At 42.4% G+C, this 14,945-nt stretch overlaps 1 protein-coding gene across 3 annotated transcripts in view; it reads left to right on the forward strand.

Moving 5' to 3' along the window:
* The first annotated feature begins 14,355 nt into the window (after nucleotides 1–14,355).
* Nucleotides 14,356–14,945, forward strand: part of DNAH6 (dynein axonemal heavy chain 6) — a 271,508-nt gene continuing 270,918 nt past the window's right edge. For all 3 annotated transcript variants that reach the window (XM_070379404.1, XM_070379405.1, XM_070379406.1), the window contains exon 1: nucleotides 14,356–14,483. The gene's annotated coding sequence lies outside the window, so the exon portion shown is untranslated. The remainder of the gene's footprint in view (nucleotides 14,484–14,945) is intronic.

Here is a 14,945-nt window from a genome sequence, read left to right on the forward strand (position 1 = left end):
TAGCACTAGCGCCACCTGGGAAGCCCCAACATAAGAAAGATTTATTGCTAAAGTCCAAGCACTTGCAGATTGTCAGCAATGGTAAAGAAGCTGACTATGAATTAGGAACCGTCAGGGCCTGCCCTTGGCAAATTCCTGCTGTGCTGAGTGGTAAGTCACTTCAGTCGTATCTGTCTCTTTCTGATGGACAGAGAAGTCTGTCCATGGGATTCCCCAGGCAAGAATACTGGAGTGGGTTGCCATTTCCTTCTTCAGGGGATCTTCCTGACTCAGGGATTGAACCTGCATCTCTTATGTCTCCTGCATTGGCAGGTGGGTTCTTTACCACTAGCTAGACTTTGGCAAACATGATTTGGGCCCAGTGGAAGAAGAGTCAGAGTGCAAGGACTGGTCCACTTTCCCAAATCACAGGAGAACTAAGTCAGCACTGCCAGCCTCTTGCTGAGTTGCTGACAGTACTCTTTGGACCTGGTCTCAAGTCCCTGTCTATGAGGAAAGCTCCAAAGAAAGGAAAATATATCTCTGGGGACAAACACCCCATTCTAGGACATCATGACCCTGTGGGATTTTTGTATGGGTCGAAGCTGTCTTTTTAAAGGGTTCTGTCTCTTGTCTTCTAAATTAATTGACACACTGCTTTCAAACGGTGATGCTGGGGAAGACTCTTCAGAGTCTCTTGGACAGCAAGGAGATCCAACCAGTCAATCCTAAAGGAAATCAACCCTGAATATTCTTTGGAAGGACTGATGTTGAACCTGAAGTTCCAATACTTTGGACACCTGATGCAAGAGCTGAATCACTGAAAAAGACCTTGATGCTGGGAAATATGGAGGGCAGGAGGAGAAGGGGATGACACAGGATGAGATGGTTGGGGGCATCATAGACTCAATGGACATGAGTTTGAACAAACTCTGGGAGACCTTGAAGGACAGGGAAGACTGGTGTGCTGTAGTCCATGGGGTCAAAAAGAGTCGGACTTGACTGAGTTACTGAACAACAGCAATAATTAAGACTATAGCCTACCTTTACACTCAGATTTGCAAGTATAAATTGGGTACTCTATTCTTAGATATGAAAGGAGAAGTATCCTAAGAAAATAATTCAGGTGACTATGACTAGTTATTTAAACAGTTCTTTAAAAGCTTAGTCTGCCTTGCCAATTAATTATAGGACAGAAGCTATGTTTTACATTTACAGCTTGACTCTTTGTAAAAATAATTTTTATATTGAAGTATAGTTGATTTACAATGCTGTGTTAGTTTCAGGTATATAGCAAAGTGATTCAGTTTTATATATTATATATATATATATCTCCATTCTTTTTCAGATTCTTTTCCCGTATAGGTTATTATAGAATATCGAGTAGAGTTCTCTATGCTATACAGTAGGTCCTTGTTGATTATCTATTTTATGTATAGGTATATAGATATAGTGTAGATAGATATAGTATTAGTTGCTCAGTTATATCTGACATTGCAGCACCATGGACTGCAGCCCACCAGACTCCTCTGTCCATGGAATTCTCCAGGAAAGAATACTGGAGTGGGTAGCCATTCCCTTCTCCAGGGGAATCTTCCCCACTCAGGGTGGAGCCTGGGTCTCCTGCATTGCAGGCAGATTCTTTACTGTGTGAGCTGCCAGGGAAGCCCATATTTTGTATATGGTAGTGTGTATGTTATACAGTTGACTCTTTAAGTGATCAGAAATCTAAAACCAAGGCGTTGGCACAGCTGCATCACTCCTGGAGGCTCTAGAAGAGAATCCTTTTCCTTTCCGATTTCTAGAGGTCATCCCCATTCCTTGACATATGGTCCCTTCCCTCATCTTCAAAGTGCATCTCTCCAACCTCTGCTTCCTTCCTCTCACTTCTTTTTTCCTTTGATCCTGTTGCCTCCCTCCTGTAAAGATTTAAGTTTACATTGGGCCCATCTGGATAATCCAGGATAATTTCTCCCATCTCAAGATCTTTAATCACATTTGTGAAATTCATCTAGGCAGGTAAAAAACTGCCAAATTGCTTTTCAAAGTGATTGTACCCTTCTAAAGTCCCACCCACCATATGTGAGAGTTTCAGTTTCAGCAGTATTTTTAACACTGTAACCTACTTACTTTGGTTCCTGTGGTAGGCATGCCTCCCCACACAGCATCACTTTGCCTGTCCTTCTGTGTCAATACCGCCTCATGGAGGAGGGCACATATGTCTAGCCCTAGGTAACGAATCATGACGGTACTGAGTCATTTGCAACAATCTTGTTTCCTACCTTCTCAGTCTCGTTTTCAGCTAGATGTAAACTTCGGACCCTGTTCCAGCCAAAGACACATAGACAGCAAAATTGTTAGTCACTTAGTCACATCCAACTCTTTTGTGACCCCATGGACTGTAGCTGGCCAGGCTCCTCTGTCCGTGGAAATCTCCAAGAAAGAATACTAGAGTGGATTGCCTTTCTCTTCTCCAGGGGATCTTCCCAACCCAATCCTGAACTTCCCAATCCTGAACTCAGGTCTCCTGTATTGCAGGCAGATTCTTTACCATCTGAGCCACTAGGGAATCCCCAAGGGGAAATCTAATCTGATGTAGAGGCTTCTGGAAGAGCTTTTGCTCTTCCTCTGTAGAGATAAATACATCCTTTGACTTTATCCCCTTATTTCTCTCTTGTATGTGCACATGATGGCTGGGACTGCAATAACCCTATTGCTATCATAATGAAAAGGCTGAGAATCATAGGAACATGTGGCATTAATAACTCCCAACAAGTCTGTTCAATTAAGTCACTGTTAATTGGGTGTTCTGCTACTTACTATTGAACACAATTCTTATGGATACCACATTTTCCCTTCACTACTATGAGGAAGACTAGCAGAGTTAATGCACAGTTTTCTTTCTTCTCTTCATTTCTGCTTTATGGTCCAGATTTCTATATTTCGGTCATTTATCTAGATTTTATTTTGGGGAGGACGTCATCGTGAGAGATAATGAAAAGTTAGTGCGTGTTGGGTTTGCTAAAAGCATCCAATGTTCACTGAAATCTCATGTATTTTTACCTTCATGAGTTGGGCAATCTTTATTTTAAACAGGGGCAAAAGCTGATTTGGAAACTTTCTGGATATAGAGTATGGATTAAAAAGGCAGATGTGTAGAATGGGCAATGCCATTCATGAGGCATACCAGGACCAGTTGGTTTCAAATGACAAAAAAAATCTGTTCAAACGTAAGCCTTTTTGGAAAAGTCTTGGAATTTATTGAGTCATACAACCAAACTTTGGAAAAAGAAAGACAGCTTTAGAGATAATGATCTTGGTATGAAAAGCCATGGGAACGCTAGGCTGAGTTCATTTCCCATTAGTGCATCTCTGTGTGGCCAACTGTGGGCTTCCCTTTATAGAGGAGAATAGGGCCTCCAGGAGCTCAAGACACATCCTAACAGCATATGGCTAGAGAGGAAGAGAAGATTCTCCCTCCAGGTGCATCTTTTGAGATCCAAGAGAAAGACTCTGACATGCCAACTTGAATCAGGTACTTACCTCTCCTGTTGCTTATCCTGTTTGGATGTTCTAGTTTCTGTCTTTTGTGTAAGACTTTCCCCGAATTGTCTAATAATTCTTAGTTGTCTGCTTATTTCTGAAAGAGTATCTAAAAACACAACTGGAACCTCCACGCGCCCATTTGGAGCTTGTTCAACGACCCTCCTACAAGGTTGATCTGACTGGACCACTAAGATGTAGAACCTCCACTCCCCGTATGTTCAGATTTTTCCCCTTGGGCTGGTAAAATTCCCCAAAGAAGATTCTCCCAGTCTCCTGAATGAAAGGGTCTAACTGCTAATGTTTTGAGACTAGGGTGACATTCTGGTTTGCTCAGGACTGTATTGGTTTTGAAACTCCAAGTCTCCATCCTGGAAACACCTGCAGTCCCAATAAATTGAGATGGTTGGACACCCTAGGCCATTATTCTGGGAATTAAGTGGGGAAAGAGGGTTGGGTGATCTCATCATTTGGTATGCACATAGATCAGGTCGTATTCAGTTTGGTGTGCACGCGTGAGTGCTAAGTCGCTTCAGTTGTGTCCGCCTCTCTGTGTCCCCATGGAAGGTGACCCACCCTCAAATGTGCATGTTATCTATCAGTCTAGAGGCTATTTTACTCCAGAGTATAAGTTTTCACTCTTCTGCTGGGTTTGGGGAAGGTGGACCAGATTTGAAGACCTGACCACTTCCTTGTCAGTCAGCCAACATCCTTAATTAAAGGCCCTATTTCCAGAGATATCTGATACCATTGATTTCAGAGGCTTTGGGGATTCTATAGTGTCCATCAGATTGGACATTATCTTTCCCCACAAACTGCTTAGACTATATTTTTTGTGTTTGTTTAACCACTTACCACTCATATTTCTGCTTTCTAGAATCCAGATTTTTATACCTCTTGTCTCTTCTCCCATTCTCCCAATTTCTCTGAGTTTATAACTTTTAAAAAATACTTTTTACAATTGTAGGGAGGCATGAAAGTAGTTGGGTATATTCAAAATGCCACATTTGCCCAAGAGTCTATAAGAATAATCTTTTCAAACACTTTTTAGTCAAATATCTCAGTGTCTTGGGCAGTGTAAGTTTCAGAACTTCCTGCTATTGTCCACTGTGTCACTCACTGTATTCTTACCATTTGCAAACACAGTTAGTAGACTCTGGTATTAGCTTACCTATTTCCAACTTGTCTAAAGACCAAAAATGATGATATAAACTATAAAATGTTTACAGAGGCAAAAAAAAAAAATTGACAGCAATGAGACATTTCCCAGGAGATTTAATCTAACTGAAGTTAGAATTGTAGTTTATCCTGACTTGGTGAGTCCTTTTTTATATTTTTATTTACTACATTATACTACTATAGCAGGAGTCAGCAAACTTTTCCTTTCAAGGACCAGATAGTAAATATTTGTGGGTTGGATAGTCTCTGTCACAACTACATGACTCTGCTGTTATAGTGCAAAAATAGCTACAGTAAATATGTAAATATGATGACAGAAGACAAGGTGGTTGGATGGCATCACTGACACCATGGACATGAGTTTGAGCAAGCTCCAGGAGATGGTGAAGGACAGAGAAGCCTGGCGTGCTGCAACAGTCCATGGGGTGGCAAAGAGTCAGATGCGACTGAGCGACTGAACAACAAATATGTAAATAAATGATCATGGCTGTATTCCAGTAAAACTTGGTGTACAAAAACAGGCAACAGTCTGGATTTGACTCATGGGGTGGTACTTGCTATCCCTGCTCTATGCTCTTAAGATTCTGACCCCATTTCCAACATGTGGCAGGAGGAGGGGTGGGTCTCATGCCAACACAAAATTCTTAGACACTAGCCAAGTCTCCACAATCCAACTCAGTTCTGACAAAGATTTACCTGGAGGCAGTGTTGGACACGACAGGTTAAGGGCTCAGTCCCACAAACCCGCCCCCTCTCTGCCACTCTGCACACTAGTGGGTGCATGCTAAGTTGCTTCAGTCGTGTCTGACTCTTAGTAACCCTATGGGTTGTAGACCGCAGGCTCCTCTCCATGGGATTCCCCAGGCAAAAATACTGGAGTGGGTTGCCATGCCCTCCTCCAGGGGATCTTCCCAACCCAGGGATCAAATCCACATCTCCTGTGTCTCCTGCAGTGCAAATGCTGAGCCACTGGGGAAGCCCAGATTGGAGGTTCCTATGGTCTCTCTGAGCTCAAGGGACATCTGTGGTTACATGTGAATGACCTGAGGCTCTCTGGGACCATCAGCATTGATTTGTTTACTGAATCCATGTTCTTTATAACGTAACATTTAACAAAGATCCTAATATCTATTTTCAGGAAGAAAAAGGAGGTTTTAGTAAAATTTCCTGAGAAACCAAAGTCATTTTCCTACTATTCTTGTTATGTCACACCTCATCTACATTCTCACTTTCACTTCTGGGAGCCATTTTTAGGGTAGAATTACTAGGAGTTCTGCAAAAATATTAATACTATACTAAACAGACTTTATTTTGGGGGGGCTCCAAAATCACTGCAGATGGTGACTGCAGCCATGAAATTAAAAGACGCTTACTCCTTGAAAGGAAAGTTATGACCAACCTAGACAGCATATTCAAAAGCAGAGACATTACTTTGCCAACAAAGGTCTATCTAGTCAAGGCTATGGTTTTTCCAGTGGTCATGTATGGATGTGAGAGTTGGACTGTGAAGAAAGCTGAGTGCCGAAGAATTGATGCTTTTGAACTGTGGTGTTGGAAAAGACTCTTGAGAGTCCCTTGGACTGCAAGGAGATCCAACCAGTCCATTCTAAAGGAGATCAATCCTGGGTGTTCTTTGGAAGGAATGATGCTGAAGCTGAAACTCTAGTACTTTGGCCACCTCATGCAAAGAATTGACTCATTGGAAAAGACCCTGATGCTGGGAGGGATTGGGGACAGGAGGAGGGGGAGTCGACAGAGGATGAGATGGCTGGATGGCATCACCGACTCGATGGACGTGAGTTTAAGTGAACTCCGGGAGTTGGTGATGGACAGGGAGGCCTGGCGTGCTGCGATTCATGGGGTCGCAAAGAGTCAGACACAACTGAGCGACTGAACTGAACTGAAAGAAACTGGAAGGTTGAAAGGGAGGGTTTCAAAGAAGGAAGATTAAAGGCAAGACATTTCTGCTCTCAAATAATTTTATTTTTTAATCTAAGTGTGTCACTGTTTTCATTCTAAATTTGAGAGATTTGTAATCTTGCAAGGTGTTTGTCTATTTCATTTACTTATTTTTGGCTGTGCTGGGTCTTCGTTGCTGTATGCGGGCTTTCTCTAGTGAGTGGCTACTCTCAAGTTACGGTGCACAGGTTTCTCATTGCAGAGGCGTCTCTTGTTTCAGAGCAAGGACTCTAGGGCATATGAGCTTCAGTAGTTGCGACTCTCAGGCTCAGTAGTTGTGGCACGTGGGTTTAGTTATCTCTTAACATGTGGAATCTTCCCGGACCAGAGATAGAATCTGTGTCCCCTACATTGGCAAGTATATTCTTAACCACTAGACCACCAGGGAAGTCCTTCAAATATTTTAAAAGAGATCATGGGGGCAATTTGCAGAACTGGCTAGAAAGTATATTTTGACATCTACCAAAAGAAAAGAATCTTTCAGACAACTAGAACTGTTCAGCAGTGGCATAGAAGCCACACATTTTTTGTAGCTGGAAGTGATTAGAGATGAAAAGCCCACCTTTTAAACGCCATTCCTGCCTTGTGTATCCAGAGGACCCACTCTGTAACAGAATTTAATTTGATATGCAGTGAGTCACCTGAGAATTATTAAAATACAGACTGATTCAGGAGATCTGGGGCAGGACCTGAGATCCCGCAATTTAACAAGTTCCTGGGGTGGGGGGGCGGGGCGGTGCCAATGCTGCTGGCTCATGGAGCACACCTTGAACAGCAAGGACTTGTGGCTGAGGCCTTTGGACTTGGTTGGACACTGGAATCACATGGGGAAGAGGTCGTTGGATAAAACCCTAATGCTTGGGTCTCTCACTCTTAGAGAGTTTAATTAGCATGGCATCTGGCCTGGGCATCAAGGTGTTTCAAAACTCTCCTAGTCAGTCTCAACACACATAATGTTTTTGGCCTTTCAGAAACATTCAACACTGGCTCAGAGATCACTTCTGTAAAAATCTTTAATTGGAGTATAATTATCTGGGCTTCGGAGGGTCTTCTCATTCATGAATAATTAACATTGGTTCAACATTTTGGAGGAAAACTTTGTAGTTATTATTATTAGATCTCATAACGTGTGGGACATTAGATTGTAGAATGCCCCAAGTCCCTTCCAAATCTAAGATGAGAAGCTATTTTTGCTGCTGCTGTTACTGTTTAGTGGCTAAGTCGTGTCTGACTCTTTGCAGCCCCATGGACCTTAGCTCACTAGGCTTCTCTGCCCATGGGATTGCCCAGGCAAGAATATTGCAATGGGTGCCATTTCCTACTCCAGGGGATCTTCGGGAGATCTCCCAGAAATCGAACTCCTGCAGGTGGGTTCTTTACCCCTGAGCCACGTGGAAGTTCAAACTCTGTGCTTCAAATCCATCTTTGGCAGTACATCCGTTTGACCACACGGTGGCGATAGAGCAACAGAATATGATACCATCACCGCCACCACCCCCATCAACGCTTAGGGTGGGCAGAGTTCCCAACTCAGCTGCGATTGATCACAGACTCCTTTGAAAGTCAAACAGCTGGGAACAAAACATGATTACAATATTTTGTAGGTATTTTTAAAATTAGTTTTTATTGGAATATAGTTGCAACACAATGTTGTGTCAGTTTCTACTGTTCAGCAAAGTGAATCACCTAAACAAACACTTATCTCCCCTCTCTTGATTTCCTTCCTCTTCAGGTCACCACAGTGCTTTAAGTACAGTTCCCTGTGCTATATAGTAGGTTCTTATTAGTTATATATTTTATACACAATATCAATCACATCAATCCCAATCTCTCAATTCCTCCCACCCATGAACACAATTCTAAGCAGTTTTACAGACCCTGAAACTAAACTGTGAACAGTCAAGATTAAAGATGGGTTATCCCACCACCACCATATAAATTATAAGGAGCCTGACCACCCCCGTGTCCATTCTTATCTGCAGCTGAGCTTACTTCCTGCTTCACAGAGAAAAAGAAGAGATCTGGCCCAAATCTACCAATCCATCTAATCTACTTCCACGTTCCTTCCCTCCACATGGAGGAAAGTGTGTCTTGTTTACACTGAAGGCTAAACCCTCCACCAGTGTCCCTGCTCCCTTCACCCTGGCCTCCACCAAATTCGTGGTCCCTCTATTTTATGTGCTCATACATTTTCTTTGTTAACTTAAAATAACTCACTTTTCCAGACAAGAATACTGGAATGGGTAACCATTCCCTTCTCCAAGGGATCTTTTTGACCCAGGGATCAAACCTGGGTCTCCCGTCTGAGCCACTGTCTGTTTTTTTGTATACAAAAGCAGTATACAGCTTTTATTTTTAAATATACAGAAGAGCAAAGAGTATAAAATACGCACAAATCTCATAAACTACTATATTTTTCTTCCATATAGTTTGCTGAGTTTACATACATTTCTGCTTGTAAAAATATAATCATGTTATGCAAACTGTTTTATGACCTATTTAATGTAACATCTTTTAATCTTCATACATTTTCACCTGCAGATGTGATTCCTAGCCAGAGATGTTCATTTGATTCACATATAGAGATTTTTAAGCTTATATTTGCCTAAATGCCAATATCAAAGATCCCTATTTACCAGGTCTGGCATGAGCCTGGAAATCTGTATGTTTAGAAAAGCCTCATGATTTTTGGGCTTCCCTAGTGGTTCAAATGGGAGACCAGGGTTCGATGCCGGGGTTGGGAAGGTCTCCTGGAGAAGGGAATGGCTACCCACTCCAGTATTCTTGCCTGGAGAATCCCATGGAAAGAGGATCCCTGAGGGCTACAGTCCACGGGGTGGCAAAGAGTCAAACATGACTCAGCGACTAACACTTTCACTTTCACACTTCCAAGTGATTTCGAAGTGTAATTCTAGGAATAATTGTTACTATTTGTAAAAGTTTGTGCATGCAATTTTATTATTTCTTGGATAAGTTTTACTAAAGTGTAACTTACACACAATTGGCTACACATACTTTACATATACAGTTTGGTTTTTTAAAAAAAATTTTTTTGCCATAACATTGGTATATGACATAAATCTCAAGTATATAACATTGTACACATTATTTCTCTACCCCATCGATGATGTTTATACTGGAATGTGCCTTCAGAAACTCAGCCTTGCTCCAGAGAGACACAAAGGCTTCAGGACATTTGATATAGAAGAGAAAAGCAGGAGTAACATTTGTTCCTATGTAGATTTGATGTTGGTACATAGTAGAAAACCTCAAGAGATGATTGATATTTGGTGTCAGTTGCAGAGTGCTCATTTAAAATGCTAAATTATGTGCAAATTACATTTTACATAGAAATGTATCTCAAATAGTTCTCATTTGTGTTCTCTTCCATTAGAGGTCATTTCTACGTAAAACCATCAAAATTGCCTGTATAGGTCATGTCCATTTGACGGCCTCTAAACCCTTCAGTTCAGACGGTAAAGTGTCTGCCTGCAATGCGGGAGACCTGGGTTCGATCCCTGGATCAGGAAGATCCCCTGGAGAAGGAGATGGCAACCCACTCCAGTATTCTTGCCTGGAGAATCCCATGGACGGAGGAGCCTGGGGGGCTACAGTCCACCGGGTCACAAAGAGTTGGACACAACTGAGCGACTTCACTCACTCACACGTTATTTCAACTTCTGTATACACTACAGTGTGCTCACCATCAAAAATTTAGTTTCCACCCATCATCATAGAGTTGACCCGCATTTCCTCCTCCCAACCACCTGCAGTCCCCCTGGCAATCACATCTCTGCTCTCTGTAATACCTCTCTTTTTGTTTTTGTTTGCTATGGATTGGTCATTTATTATTATTATTTTATATCCCATATATGAATGAGTGAAATAATATGGTCTTTGTCTTTTTCTGTCTTATTTCACTTAGCATAATACCCTCAAGATCTATACTTATTGTCTCAAATGGCAATATTTTGTTTTTTATGGCTGAGTAGTATTCCATTGTATATACATACCACATCTTCTTTATCCATTCATTATTCACGGACTTTAGGTTGTTTCCATATTTTGGCTACTGTAAATGCTGTAATGAACATAAGGGTGAATATATTTTTTCTAATATATTAGAAAATATGTATTCTTTGCATAAATAGCCAGAAGTGGAATAGCTGGACCACGCAGTAGTTGTATTCTCAATTTTTTGAGGAATCTCTATGCTGTTTTTTATTCTATGGTGATTGCACCAATTTACATTTCCATCAACAGTATTCTATTGTTAAGATTCTCTTGTTCTTGTGAGTTCAGCAATACAGTTAAAATAATGTGCCTTGGAGTTTATACAAATACACAGGAGTTTTGCTTCAGGAATTTTTAAGGATATAGTCTACCATACCTCCAGTAGCAGAATTCCAGGACTAATATTTTGGAACTTTAACTTAAATTTCATGAATCTGAATGTGTATCTTAGCTCTACCATTTATCACTTCTGGAGTCATCTTGGGTAAATCAACCCCTTTAAGCCTCAATTTCCTTTTTGGTGGAGTAGGTACAATAATACCCACTCCAGTGTTCTTGCCTGGAGAATCCCAAGGATGGGGGAGCCTGGTGGGCTGCCATCTATGGGGTCGCACAGAGTCGGACATGACTGAAGCGACTTAGCAGCAGCAGCAGGTACAATAATACCTCTAAAACAATATGAGCTGTTGCAATGAACAGTATAATAGTAGAAAACTTTTCACAAAGGTCCAGCATATAAAACTTAACTTAGTGTTCAATAAATTTTAACCATTTTTCACTTAATATTACTGCTTTCATAATCTATTCTTGTAAATCTTTCTGTAGCTGCTGCTAAGTCACTTCAGTTGTGTCCGACTCTGTGTGACCCTATAGATGGCAGCCCACCAGGCTCCTCCATCCCCTGGATTCTCCAGGCAAGAACACAGGAGTGGGTTGCCATTTCCTTCTCCAAGTTCTTTAGCTATTAGATGGGAATTTCAGATTTGTTGGATGTCTTTGAGAACATAAATGAAAAATATATAGCATAGTACTTGGCACATCTGCTGCTGCTGCTGCTGCTAAGTCGCTTCAGTCATGTCCGACTCTGTGCAACCCCATAGACTGCAGCCCACCAGGCTCCCCCGTCCCTGGGATTCTCCAGGCAAGAACACTGGGGTGGGTTGCCATTTCCTTCTCCAATGCATGAAAGGGAAAAGTGAAAATGAAGTCGCTCAGTCATGTCTGACTCTTCGCAACCCCATGGACTGCAGCCTACCAGGCTCCCCCGTCCATGGGGTTTTCCAGGCAAGAGTACTGGAGTGGGGTGCCATCACCTTCTCCTACCTGGCACATAAGAAGCACTCAATAAATAAGAACAATCATTACTATTGCAGAAACTATGAAACAATTAACATGCAATAAACAAAGCTCCTATTTGTGTTGATACATTAAGTACTCAATAGAACTGAATAGCAATCCACTCCATTCTTGTCAGGAAAGTCCCATGGACATAGGAGCCCGGCGGGCTATGGTCCATGGGATGGCAAAGAGTCGGACATGACTGAAGCAACTGGGTATGTATGTGTTTGATAATGAAGATGACATCTTGCCACATTAAAAAAAAATAAATTGTGAGAGACTTGATGAGTAGTGTTCAATATAGCAATACCTTCATAAAACTATGTGTCCATGTCTCCTATCCTCACCATTCTTGGCTCTAGGAATGAAATCCTTAGCTTCATAAGCTAACATTAGAATATAGACACCTTCATCTACTAACAAAGGGATTCTTGACCTGAGGAGCAATAGATTTTTGTCTCCCACTGCATAAACTTTGAAAGGAACAGATAAAAATATTCATTGCACATCCAAAATGTAATCTATTTTGGGAGGTGTGTCTCACATTACATATTATTATAATATACTTTGATGTATATTGGGTTGGTTTGAATTTTTTTCACTACTAGTTTGTATTTTATTCTCTCTGACTGATTACCTGTGTGTACCTTATGATGTTTACATTTCAGTTTTTTAATTGTTTCTAAACTGAAGTTCCTCTATTGCTGTTTCCTAGTCCTGATTAAGAATTAGGAGATTTGTATTCTAGTTTTATCTCTACCAGGGCTAGGTGCCTGACCTGGAGTAAATTACTTGCTTTCTCTCTGGGTCTCAGCTCTCTTTTTAATGAAATGGGAAAGCAGTTGGATTGAGTGATCTGTTATATCCTTTCCAGCTCTAATGTTACATGTCTCTCTACTTTGTAGGCATGTAAAATACATACCTGAGTATCTTAAGATTGATAAACTGCAGGTTGTGAGTTTAATATGTCAAGCACTTCATATACAGCTTTGCATTCAAGGCAAGAAACACATATCAAGGTTAAAACAAAAAGGACCAAAAAGGAAAAAGTAAAACAATGACTTTCAGAGGTGATTATGTTATTTTGGAGAGGAGGCTGAAAACCAAGACTCTGTCATCTGGTGGAATATTTACCCTAGACAGGTGAAAGGACTGCTTCCCCTGATCACTAACTGGGATAAAGCATCTAAAGTAAGTAACTGCATGGGGCATCCGTGGGATTGCTTCCATATACCATTGCCAGCAGTCATTTGGAGAATTGTTGTTTGTTGTGTGTTTAATCCCTCAGTCCTGTCTAACTCTTTTGCGACCCCATGAACTGGAATCCGTCTGGTTCCTTTGTCTATTGGATTTCCCAGGCAAGAATACTGCCCCAAGTTACCATTTCCTCCTCTAGGGGATCTTCCCCATCTAGGGATCCAACCCTCCACTTTGAATCTTCTCTATTGGCAAGCGGATTCTTTACCACTGCACCACCTTAATAGGTGGGTCTAAAAGCCATAGGGGCTTCCTAGGTGCCGCTAGTGGTAGAAAACCCGCCTGCTAATGTAGGAGAGACATAAGAGATACAGGTTCAATCCCTGGGAAGGGAGGATCCCCTGGAGGAGCGCACGGCAACCCACTCCAGGATTCTTGCCTGGAAAATCCCATGGACAGAGGAGCCTGGAGGGCTACAATTCATGAAGTCTCAAAGAGTCAGGCACGACTGAAATGACTTAGCACGCACGCAAATACCATGCAAGATCCAGGGTCTGTTTTGGTGAATATAGCACAGAGACCAAGTAATATAGGCTTGCTATGCCTGACACTAAGGGCACTAAATTACCTTTCAGGTAGTCAAGAACATAAGTAAAAAGGACAGGGTGGAGTTTGAGGGGAAGAGCCCGCATTCTTAGTGTTTTAGGACACTCTTGGGAGGAGGTCAGTGGGAGGGGCGGAGATGCAGGACGGTCGCTCTCTCGGAGATCGGGGCCTAAACTGTCTACAAAAGCACTTGATTCTTCTAACCAGACAAAGCTGGATTAAAGCGAATGTCAGGCAGTCCCAAGCCTCTTGAAGAGGAACAGAAAACACTACTGGAGGAGGGAGGGGTAGTGAGCGTGAGCCGCTGACATGCGAAGGAACAAATAGACGTAACACCTCCTTTGGCTGCACCTCCTTCCAGCCAAGCCCTCAGGAGCCGGCAGGTCTAGTGCTGGCTCTCCACCAAACAGCGACGAAGAAAACATTCCGAGACAGTAATTGGCTCGACTGCCCAGCACAGTCCTGGACTCCGAATCTGAGCAGCAGTTGGCTGAGGGGTTGCCAGTGGCGACAGATCGCGCACAGGCGCAGTAAGCATCAGTGGAGGTCCTGTGGCTGCTAGGCAACGGGAAACAGTCTAGGCTTAAGAGACAACTTTCTACTCCAGGATCTGTCTTTGTTCTGTCTCAATAGACCCTTTGAGGCGGCTGCTTCTCTAGTGTGACTTGGTGAGTCCTGAGGAATCGAGCTGTGGGGCTGAACTACGACTTCTAGGCAAAAGACTGAGCATGATCTTTGGAGTATAGAAGGAAAGGCTCAGAGAGGCAGAGGAAGTCGCATTTTAATGATACCTACCCCACTCCAGTACTCTTGCCTGGAAAATCCAATGGACGGAGGAGCCTGGTAGGCTGCAGTCGATGGGCTCCCTAAGAGTCGGACACACTGAGCGACTTCACTTTCACTTTTCTCTTTCATGCATTGGAGAAGGAAATGGCAACCCACTCCAGTATTCTTGCCTGGAGAATCCCAGGGACGGCGGAGCCTGGTGGGCTGCCGTCGATGGGGTCGCACAGAGTCGGACACGACTGAAGCGACTTAGCATAGCATAGCATAGCATACTACCTATCTACCAGTTTACAGGGCTGGAAACTGAGGAATAGAGATACCAAGAGACTTGTCCAAAATCTCTC

This window comes from Bos mutus, chromosome 11 (genome assembly GCF_027580195.1).
Source record: "Bos mutus isolate GX-2022 chromosome 11, NWIPB_WYAK_1.1, whole genome shotgun sequence".
NCBI lineage: Eukaryota > Metazoa > Chordata > Mammalia > Artiodactyla > Bovidae > Bos > Bos mutus.